The following is an 11329-nucleotide window of genomic DNA, read 5'->3' as shown; positions in this document are numbered from 1 at the left end:
TTGGCGTAACAGAACAGCATAAGAACGAACTATAAAAATCAGATGGAAAATTGACTCATTAGATCGGCACTAAGCCAACAAAAAACACTAACAAAAAGACAAAAACTACAAAGTCCTGATCTCAGAGAAGTCGCTTGGATTTGGCTATAAAATGTGTAACTTGGATTTGGCTATAAAATGTGTAACTTGGATTTGGTGTCTGATATTTTCCAATATGATTGATGATTTGAATTTGGTTTCAGATAATTGTCTATTTAATTGACAATTTTGGATGTTGTTGCAGATATTTTTGCAGTAAATTGATAAATTGGATTTGGTGTTAAACATCGGTCTATCTAATTGATATATATACTCGTATATATGATTCGAATTTGGTGAATTCACAACTTACGTTTATACTCTAGGCGTTTAGGGCTTTTCATACATCGTGGACTCCTATACATCTGCATAGTTGGTGACCCTATGGAGTGCTCTTGTTATCCGTTCTGGTGAACTTGTGCTATTTACTTGTTATCTCATTATCCTTTACCCTACTTAGTTGGGGTCATATTGAAATTCTAAGTCCATCCCTTAATATTGTTATCAATAGCAATGAATTAAAAACCTTTAAAACATTGCTAAATTTAGTAGTTAGGGACGTATGCAAAGAGTGTTCTGATAGGCCATGGGCGGCTTTATTCGGTTGGTTTCTCGCTAATTTCTGCTTTTGGTATGCACAAAGTAAACGAAATCCAAGAAAAATTCAAAACGGAAAGTCCCTTATCACAAAATGACAAAACCAAAAGCTCAAACACATCAAACGAATTGAAAACAACTTTCATATTCCTGGCTTGGTACAGGCATTTCCTTATGTAGAAAATGGTGGATAAAACCTGGTTTTATATTTAGCTAGCTAAACCTCTCACTTGTATGACCGTCGCATTATATTGAAAACAATATGTGAGCAAACGGGTTAACAGCAAAAAATCGCAATATTGTTACTTACAACTACAATTTTATTAACGTATAATATTTTGAAATGAGGTATGTAGATATATATGATTCTCATTTCAGTGCGCACAACTGACCTTCTTGAGGTACGATCCAGACTTGATTCAGATCCTTTATTAGCTTAAACTATATGTTCATCAGCATAAAAATATTCATAACAACTAAAATTCATGGTTGTACAATAACAATTGTTCATAGAATTTACAGGGTAGATTACAATGACTGATAACTTTTTTCGAAATATTTACACAACTTTTAAACCCGACTAACGTTTTACACACACAAAACACTCCCTGAAATTTCCTTTCAGTTCCTGCTTTGCTTGGTCAAAAATTCTATTTTTCACAAAATGTAATAGACTTTTATCAAAATCAATATTATAGACTGAACACTTAACGCGTTTTATTATTCAAAAGAAGAAGATGTTTTATCCATTTTCCATTAAATGGGCTCACAAAGAGCATAGTACAATATCAATTTTTTTTAAAAGCATAATACAATATCAGACAGTAGTTTTTAAAGGTTCATAGTACAAGATCAGACATGATTCTTTTTATAGAGCATAACACAATATCATGCATTTTTAAAGGAGATTGAAATAAACAATTAATTTCCCCATAGGCGACAATGATAGCCTTTTTCGAGATACAGACTTCAGAAAGTTGATTTTTTTAACGAAACCTTGCTAGAATTAAAGAAAAGTTATTAGGACAGTATTTTTTGGTCCAAAAAATATAGGTTCGCGTTGCTTTTCTTAGCGTAATTTGTACTTATCTCCCATGCCTATAAATTTTGCACTTAAAAATACGTGTCTCATCCTAGCGTTTAAAAGACATCTCAGTTCCGTTAGGGCTAAGGAAAATAATTTATTTGGCCTTTGGTATAATGCAGAATGCACGAAGTCTCTAATAACAAAAAATAACGGGCGCACATATCAACCAATCAGGATTAGCTATACTCTTAATTCTGAATACCATGTTATGCTCATAAAATGGCTGCGCCCATAAAATCTAATGGTGTATTGTAACCAGGAGCATAGTACAATATCAGACATTATTTTACACAAAAACCACTACAACAACACGTATATGAATGTTTCTATGTGTTTTTCAAATGAGTTATATGAAAGTAATATTGTATCAAACTTTTAATTTTTTTTGTACAAAATATATGATTTTATTTGATTTGGTACATGGTTAGAAACAAAAACAACATAGATGACAACAAGCGAATACGGCACACAGTAAAATAAGTAGTGCAATTATAGCTATTAAGATAGGCGCCCACCTACAAAAGAAACAATTATATTAATAATCTCCGAGCTATACATTCTTTTGAACAGTACATGTACATAGGTGTCATTTATAAAGTGTAAATAAATGATTCACAACAAACATAAAGAAAAGCTATATTATTCAAATTAATCTGTTGTCTTGAATTACTTAACAGACGGACATTTTTCATAGTAAGAAATACACAGAAGGATAACGTTTGATATTCAAAACACCTAAAATCACCTCTGTGAATTTGTACTGTTTATTTCTCATATAACTCGTATCATGTAGGTGGAAATGGGGAGTATGAGGCATTTGATTTTGAAGCATTTTATGTTGATGGGGAGAGGGCATGCAGGAGAATTTTTCGCACACAGAGGATATCGTGTATCAATTCATAACACAAATCACTACACACCAATAAAAAACAAAAGCACACCATTTTTTTTTTTTTTTTTTTTTTTTATCTCAAATTCACAGTGAAGCCTTAAAGATGGAGTAAAACAATAATTTTTAACTTGTAAAAAACAAAATTCATACTGACTTCAAAAACGTAACAGTGTATATGGCGGTGCATGATCGTATCTGTTGTGCTGTTAAAAATTAATAATAGTCGGTTGTACGGTGTGAAAAACTCTCAACTCATTGCAATTTCAAATAGCGCCAACACAAATATCAGCGGAATTCTTTACTTATTCATATAACAAACATACTGCCAAAGAGACCATCGTCAGCTCCAGAAATTTGGAATTGTCTTGTTTTTTGTGTTTGTTTCTGTATAGTGTTATTTGTTTTTGTGTAAGTTCGCTTTATAAACCTCAAACCCTGACAAGTCTATCTATAACCTTTGTTATAAAAATGAAGCAAATACTTTAGAAATCTATCTTTGGTGTAAAAATTGTTAACATTGATGGATATATATTCACATTTATTTAATTTACTAACTTTTAAAACCCAGTTGCAGTTTCAACATGTTGCATGTTGCTAGAAAGTTAACTGAAACATATATTTTTCACAGATTTTAAAACATTTCAATTTGAATATTTAGTGAAATACTCAATAGTTATAAATACTTACAAGTTTGATCTGAATGTAAACCAATCTTTACAGAAAGCCGATCTGTCATGGTATGGTGCTCTCATTCCAATGTCACCACAACAGCCATAAGTCCCAGATAACCGAAAGTAACAACAGAAAACTGGACACCATCTGGAGTCATGTGTCCGGCGGCCATACAAAAAACTTCGATAACGGCAACATTCACCAGCTTCAGTTGGTGTTGCTAAACAATAAAGAAACGTAACAATTAACTCTTGAAGGCAATAATAGGTAAATAAGTCAAACAGCAAACTACAAATCAAAATGCGAAGATCTTTATCGGATATAAAGCCCATACTTTGCAAAGCCATATACAAGTGAACATGCATTTGGAGAATTGCATTTATCATAATACCAAATAGAATTGAGAATGGAAACGGGAATACAAATACCCGACCAAAGAGCAAAGTCCTTTTTGTAGCCAACTTTGACTGTACGAGTTTAAACCCTAACCTTAGTACAAATATTCAACTTTCAACATCTTTCAATTCCTCAAAAAACTGTAGCCGATATATCATGCAGCCAGACAGAGCCAAAAGCTCTTACTACTGGGCGGATAACAACAATGGATATTAATCGTCCACATAAAAGGTGTCGACCGATGGTATAGTAATTGCAGGTAATGTAAATGTACAAAAGCAATAAAGAGTCCATATGCAGTGCTATCTAAACTGAAGGAACCGTAAAAGATATAATAACAAAACAGAAGTGGATGTTGTGCCACGAAACTAAACAAAAATATTACTATACATAAAAAAGGGACAGTAGATGATGTTATGCCACACGAAAAACAGAAAAAAAGATAGTACTGTACACCAAAATTAAGAGAACATCACATGCAGCTATACCGCAAAAATAAACATGATGCTGTACACCAAAAACGAACAGCACATATTGCTGTACCACAAAATAAATAGTAGACTCTAGATTTCGAGTTTTAGATATTGTGTGAACGTCTATTACTGTATCTTTAGATGTTGTTTTTTTACATGTCGTTTTGATGCTGTCTAATTGACGTAAAACCCGTATCTCAATTATGCATAGTGATATACTATAAAAAAAAAAGGCCACATAATGCTAGACCACAAACTAACATGTAAATAATAATGTTTTACAGGAAAACAGCCCACGATGCTGTACATTGATATAAGCAGTGGATGATGTTGTACAGAAAAAGAAAACACAAAATTAGGTTATACAGCAAATATGAAAAGTGGATAAATGCTGTATGGTAAAAAAGAACACAAGATAATATACGACAAAAGTTGACAGCAGATAATTTTGTGCAGCAAATAGAAAGATAATAATGTTGTAAAAATAAATGTATCTCATGCTGTATGTATACCAAACATTAACAGTAGATTATGCTATATACCAATATAAGCAATGAACACTAATGTACACCAAAACAGCATAGAAGATTATGATGTGGAGGAAAACAAAGTGAAAAATGCTTTACAGCAACTGCACATGTTGTTAGACGCGAACTAATCAGCTGATAATGCTGTACACAAAATTCAAAACTCCATATATATATATATATTTATTTGGCAATCGCCAATGGCAGTCAGCAGGAATTAAGAACATTTGTTGTTCGACCTGTTAGTCAAATGCGTTTTGTTAAAATATACTTTTTCACTTTTCTGGTCTTTTGGAAAATGTTGTTTGTGCTGTATTTAGACCCCTCTAACAAGAAATTTGTTTTGCATGCACACGTATAAAAGTTGCGGTTTTTATCCAACGTAATCATAGGTTTGAACGTTGTTTTCAATTTAGACTTGTTTATATTTTTTCGTTTGGGCTTGTATTATATTTGCCTTCGGGTTTATATGATCCGTTCATCCTATTTTGACTCCTCAAAATTCAAGAGTCTATCCTAAATTGAGGTAAATTATGTGGCCTTCCAATAACCGTTTCGATTCCTAACATCACTGAAGAGACATTAATTGTCGAAATCCGGATATGGTGTACACAAAATCTTTGCACCTTTGTTTGCGGTATACCATCTTCGCCGCAAGTTTATTGTTTTCTGTTTGGTATTAAATTTGTAGTTAAGATCCATTTATTACACCTCGTGATCCGTTTATTTGGCAATCGCCAATGGCAGTCAGCAGGAATTAAGAACATGTGTTGTTCGACCTGTTAGTCAAATGCGTTTTGTTAAAATATACTTTTTCACTCATTTGGCCTTTTGGAAAATGTTGTTTGTGCTGTATTTAGACCCCTCTACCAAGAAATTTGTTTTGCATGCACACGTATAAAAATTGCGGTTTTTATCCAACGCAATCATAGGTTTGAACGTTGTTTTCAATTTAGACTTGTTTATATTTTTTCGTTTGGGCTTGTATTATATTTGCCTTCGGGTTTATATGATCCGTTCATCCTATTTTGACTCCTCAAAATTCAAGAGTCTATCCTAAATTGAGGTAAATTATGTGGCCTTCCAATAACCGTTTCGATTCCTAACATCACTGAAGAGACATTAATTGTCGAAATCCGGATATGGTGTACAAAAAAACTTTGCACCTTTGTTTGCGGTATACCATCTTCGCCGCAAGTTTATTGTTTTCTGTTTGGTATTAAAGTTGTAGTTAAGATCCATTTATTACACCTCGTGATCCGTTTATTTGGCAATCGCCAATGGCAGTCAGCAGGAATTAAGAACATTTGTTGTTCGACCTGTTAGTCAAATGCGTTTTGTTAAAATATACTTTTTCACTTTTTTGGTCTTTTGGAAAATGTTGTTTGTGCTGTATTTAGACCCCTCTAACAAGAAATTTGTTTTGCATGCACACGTACAAAAGTTGCGGTTTTTATCCAACGTAATCATAGGTTTGAACGTTGTTTTCAATTTAGACTTGTATATATATATATATATATATATATATAACGTTGTTTTCAATTTAGACTTGTTTATATTTTTTCGTTTGGGCTTGTATTATATTTGCCTTCGGGTTTATATGATCCGTTCATCCTATTTTGACTCTTTCAAAATTCAAGAGTCTATCCTAAATTGAGGTAAATTATATGGCCTTCCAAATACCGTTTCGATTCCTAACATCACTGAAGAGACATTAATTGTCGAAATCCGGATATGGTGTACAAATTTTTACACCTCATGTTTGCGGTATACCATCTTTTCCGCAAGTTTATTGTTTTCTGTTTGGTAATAATTTGATAATAAGGTCTGTTTTGTTACATCTTGTGATCCGTTTATTTGGCAATCGCCAATGGCAGTCAGCAGGGTTTAAGAACATCAGTTGTTCGACCTGCTAGTCAAATGCGTTTTGTTGAAATATACTTTTTCACTCATTTATATTTCATATATATATATAAGTCTGAAAATTACACCCAACAGTGTTAGAATTAGACTTTTGTGCTGACAAATTTTTGTCCCTCAACGGGATTCGAACTCACACCTTTGATACACTACAGCACCAATCGCTTAGCCTCATGTCCAGCGCTCTAGACCCCACGACCACATCCGCTATATAAAAAAATATAACTTCAATAGTCGTAGTGTTACCTTGTCACGTAAGGCGAATCTAGAGATAGACATAAGACATGTGTTTTTAAGCGTGTGAAGATGTTATATTATTATTTAATACACAATGTATTTGTTATTTGTCAGCAATCTAACTCAACAATTTTTATATACAGTATGGGATAATGATTCAATTCATTATACAGTCACTAGAAATAAGTATATCATACAAACAAGTCTAAGCAAGTGACAACCATACAATATATATGCCCACTGGATCTCAGTGTGTTTGAGACGCAGGGTTAATACAAATATTTATATAAGTCTGAAAATTACACCCAACAGTGTTAGAATTAGACTTTTGTGCTGACAAATTTTTGTCCCTCAACGGGATTCGAACTCACACCTTTGATACACTACAGCACCAATCGCTTAGCCTCATGTCCAGCGCTCTAGACCCCACGACCACATCCGCTATATAAAAAAATATAACTTCAATAGTCGTAGTGTTACCTTGTCACGTAAGGCGAATCTAGAGATAGACATAAGACATGTGTTTTTAAGCGTGTGAAGATGTTATATTATTATTTAATACACAATGTATTTGTTATTTGTCAGCAATCTAACTCATATATATATATATATATACGTAACTCCGATGAATGGAATTACATATTTTTAAAACAAATCAGTGGAGTAATAGGGTTTTTGACAGAAAACAACTTCAAGAGAAAACGTGCACATTTCTATCTTTAGGTTCTGTGAAAATCCAAATTTAGTGACTGAGACAAGCACATCTCCTGACTTTGAAATCGACCAAACAATTTGATTTTTCTTAATACGAACATTGCGATAATAGCCACAACTTCTTCGATAGAAAAAAATGTGTGTGTGTCTTTTATGTGGATGTGAGAATTTCCAAATATCACAAAAAAGCACACGCAATTAAAACTGTCAATTAAAGTGTCAAGTACGTAAATGACAAACTCACGGATTTTTGTGAAATTTTGCAAGAGGCTTCGGAGCAACCTCTATGAATATCGGATAAACATATATGTAACTTTTATGCTTTCCTTTATATAAAATTTTGATATCCTACACATAGAAGTACAAATGTATAGAATGCACGTAGATATAACAAATATGTTTAATAATTCTCGAAACAATGTCTTATGTGTTTTCTTTAAAAGGTGTATGGTATTCCTAATATAATTTTGGTCTTACATAAAAAAAAATGTAAGTAGTGACCGAATTCGTTTGTCTGTATAAATCCTTCAAGTGTGTTTTGTCTCTATAAACATGAACGATCAAGACAACCTCCATTTGTGCTTCGAAGCCTTTTTTTCACAATGTAAAGAGATTCGACTAGTTATACTAATAAATAATAATAGCTGGCAATAGATTTCTTTATTTTTAAACAGAAATCATTTTTAAATCGTCGGGAAGAAGAATTAATTGCAAAAATAATTTCTTTTATTTCGATATTTAAATTATTAATTCCTTTGAAAGAAAGAAAGTAGACTTCATTATTCTCATACAGGTGTAAGGGTACTTACCAAACAAAACTAAAATGGTCACGAACGAAAGAAAACATCCCAAAACTAAAGATTTAGCCTCCATAATACACGTAATACTAAAAGCACATTATAACCAGAACGTAGAAAAGATGATGTTACTGAACATGACTTAAGATACTCCCTCTAGACAAATTTGACAAGATCGTTTGTCTGACTCAATATATGTACGCCACCGCCTTATTTATGTTTACAGGGTAAAGTGTAAGCGTTTATTTACCTTTTTATCAATGCATAATTATTATATATGAACATCATTTCATGCATTTTAGTCCTTCGGATGTTTGTAGTGTACTCATATCTTTAAGCATTGTCATTTATTTCACATAATTTTATAATTTTGTGGTCTGTCAATATAAAATCTACAATTTACGACTATGCATATTAGCTGCATAAAATATCCATTAGAACATTATCGTGTATATGGTGTTACTGGAAATATGAATACATAGAACAAATATGATAGAAAAAATCCAGAGAAATTTGTGTGAATAGACCTTTGTATTTACATACTGGCTTTGAACTTATGGTTTAATATGAGTCGTGGACTATACTAACACGACCCATACCTTTATATGTAACTCCTTTGGTTTTCCGTCAATGTGACAAAAAAATATTGATATTCGAAAGAAACTCTTTAGAAATTCCGATAACACTGTAATTTATTGATATGCCTATCGATTGCTTCAATATATATTTGTATACCAGCTTTTTTCCATGTAGCGAAATTTCGCTAAATGAAAGTTAATGTGAGTGACCATCACGGAAGAAAGCATTCAGTGCAAAAATCTAAACAGACTTTGAAAAGTATTCCTTATTTATTCCTAATTTATTCCTTATAACTTGAAAACTTATATTTGTATTATTCTTAAAGTGCATTGCTTAAAGCCTAAATCTATATCTCTGTTATAATTATTATCTATTCATAAAATTCATTTAAAGCATGTGCTGATGCGGCGTAAAGCAATCACCAATCAATCATACTAAGTACTAAGTATATAAATAAAACATGTTGTATAAAGACATGTGTGAATTTTAAGTAAATCAATTCTGATTGTGAATGTGTATAATACTGAACAAGTTTAAGTAATAATGGAGGAGTTAAGAAAGGAAAGGACAAAACAAATATGGATATAGAAACAAATATAAAGAAGCACTCTTCCTTGTGAAAAGCATTTTGAACAATATGTGGGTCCATCAACCGAACGCAGTTAATTCATAACTAAAAAAGAGGCCCCAAGGAGCTTGTGTTGCTCAATTAGCACATTTAGATAATCTGTACTAGTGTTCCTGTCAGATATAAAGAAGGCCGTGGTGTGTTGGGACTGAAAAAGCTTAAAAGGGACAGAAAAACTCAAGAAAACTCAAGAAAAAGTTATAGCAGTACATTGCGATACCTATGCTTACCTAGTTTACACGGCTGCATCTATACTATACAACTGTTAAGAAATAAACAGTTAGCATGGATTTGTGTGTCATTTGCGGACATTATATTGAAAACAAAATCTTCTTTTTTTTAAACCTATGCAGAAGTAAAACATACATGGGATCCCTTTTTACACTTGCTCTTTGCGTTTAAGGAGAGAGCATGTTTCTAATAAAATAAATGTTAAAACAATTGGTTGAAGTTAGTATGCTATTTTCAATTGTTCCATGTACACGCAAGCACCCGGTCCCCTTCAAAAATCTTTTTATACAAGTTAATTAGACAGACATTTCCTAAATCCAACCAAACCTAAGATTATGTCAAAAGACGGACAACCGTACTTATGCCTATACAAGTATCTGAAACTTCTCATCACAATTTTTTTATATAAAGAATCAGTTCTATTTCTTCTTTAAAGGATTTATACATAGCAGAAAACTGATTTTTCTTAAACCTGTCAAGACAGTGTTAAATTGCAAAAAAATGGTAGGTCAAATAATACCAAATTCATGTGTTACAATTCATTACATATAAATGCAAAATATATCAAAAATTCCCTAGGATTTCCGAAAACTGGGCAAAACTTTTCAATTCAAATTTACAAATTCCAAAGCTGTAATTAGATCAAAAGTATGTCAACCACAAAAAAATCTCTTATAACATGTTAATAAATTGAATACCGGTATAAGTTCGGGGTATCTGGAAGGGGACGGCCATGACAACAAAAATTTGCATTAATACACTTCATACAAGAAATCTTAATATTCAAAGAGAGATAACTCTAAACTATACTTGATTTTTCTTGCAAGAAAGAGTGGCGTACTCATGAAAATGTTGAATAGCACAACAGAAAAAAATAATAACTGTCAAATGTAATCATCGGTTAGAATAAATAGAAACAGTTTGCAGAAATTTACAAAATCCGAATCGCCAACTGACAAAATTTAGATTTGAATTATCAAAATCAAAGTACAAGTAAGTATATAAGATCAGAAGTCCATTACTAGACGTCTAGTAATGGACTTCTGAAAAGATATATAATTGCTTAAATCCACGTAATATGGACTTTATTGGATAGTTGTCTGTTTGGCGATCATTCCACATCTCCTTATTTATATAAAAGTTTTTTTGTCGATTGAACTAAACCACACTCACAGTGAAACACTCCAATTTTCGTCCAAGCACTTCTTCTATCACATTAACACATTCTATAAGTCCTATTATAGTGCCCTGATTATAACAATATGAAATCATTTAAAACTTAACAAGTAAGTAAATAACAAAAACAGGATGATTTTTAGATGCATGTGTTTTCATTAGTGGCAGTATTCAACAAGTGTGGAGCCGACCTGAGTTATCTTCCTTGTCGTAGCAAACTCATTTTGACACCGCTTTCAGAATTATGTGCCGTCTGTTTTACTGACTAATATTTTTTGGTAATTCCTGTTACTTTTTATGTACAAAAAAAGTATAACAATGTTCT

General features: G+C 32.3%; 1 long non-coding RNA gene across 1 annotated transcript; it reads right to left on the bottom strand.

Annotated features, from left to right (window-relative positions):
• Positions 1–2179: 2179 nt before the first annotated feature.
• LOC127715406 (uncharacterized) lies at positions 2180–8561 on the bottom strand. Its single transcript, XR_007988397.1, has 3 exons — positions 8403–8561; positions 3342–3546; positions 2180–2277 (listed from the first exon to the last, which is right to left on the bottom strand). It is a non-coding gene; the product is annotated as an uncharacterized LOC127715406 (long non-coding RNA).
• Between the last annotated feature and the right edge of the window lie 2768 nt (positions 8562–11329).

Source organism: Mytilus californianus, unplaced genomic scaffold (genome assembly GCF_021869535.1).
Source record: "Mytilus californianus isolate M0D057914Y unplaced genomic scaffold, xbMytCali1.0.p SCAF_9, whole genome shotgun sequence".
NCBI lineage: Eukaryota > Metazoa > Mollusca > Bivalvia > Mytilida > Mytilidae > Mytilus > Mytilus californianus.
Note: the sequence above shows the minus strand (reverse complement) of the source record. Positions and strands in the feature narration are given on the sequence as shown.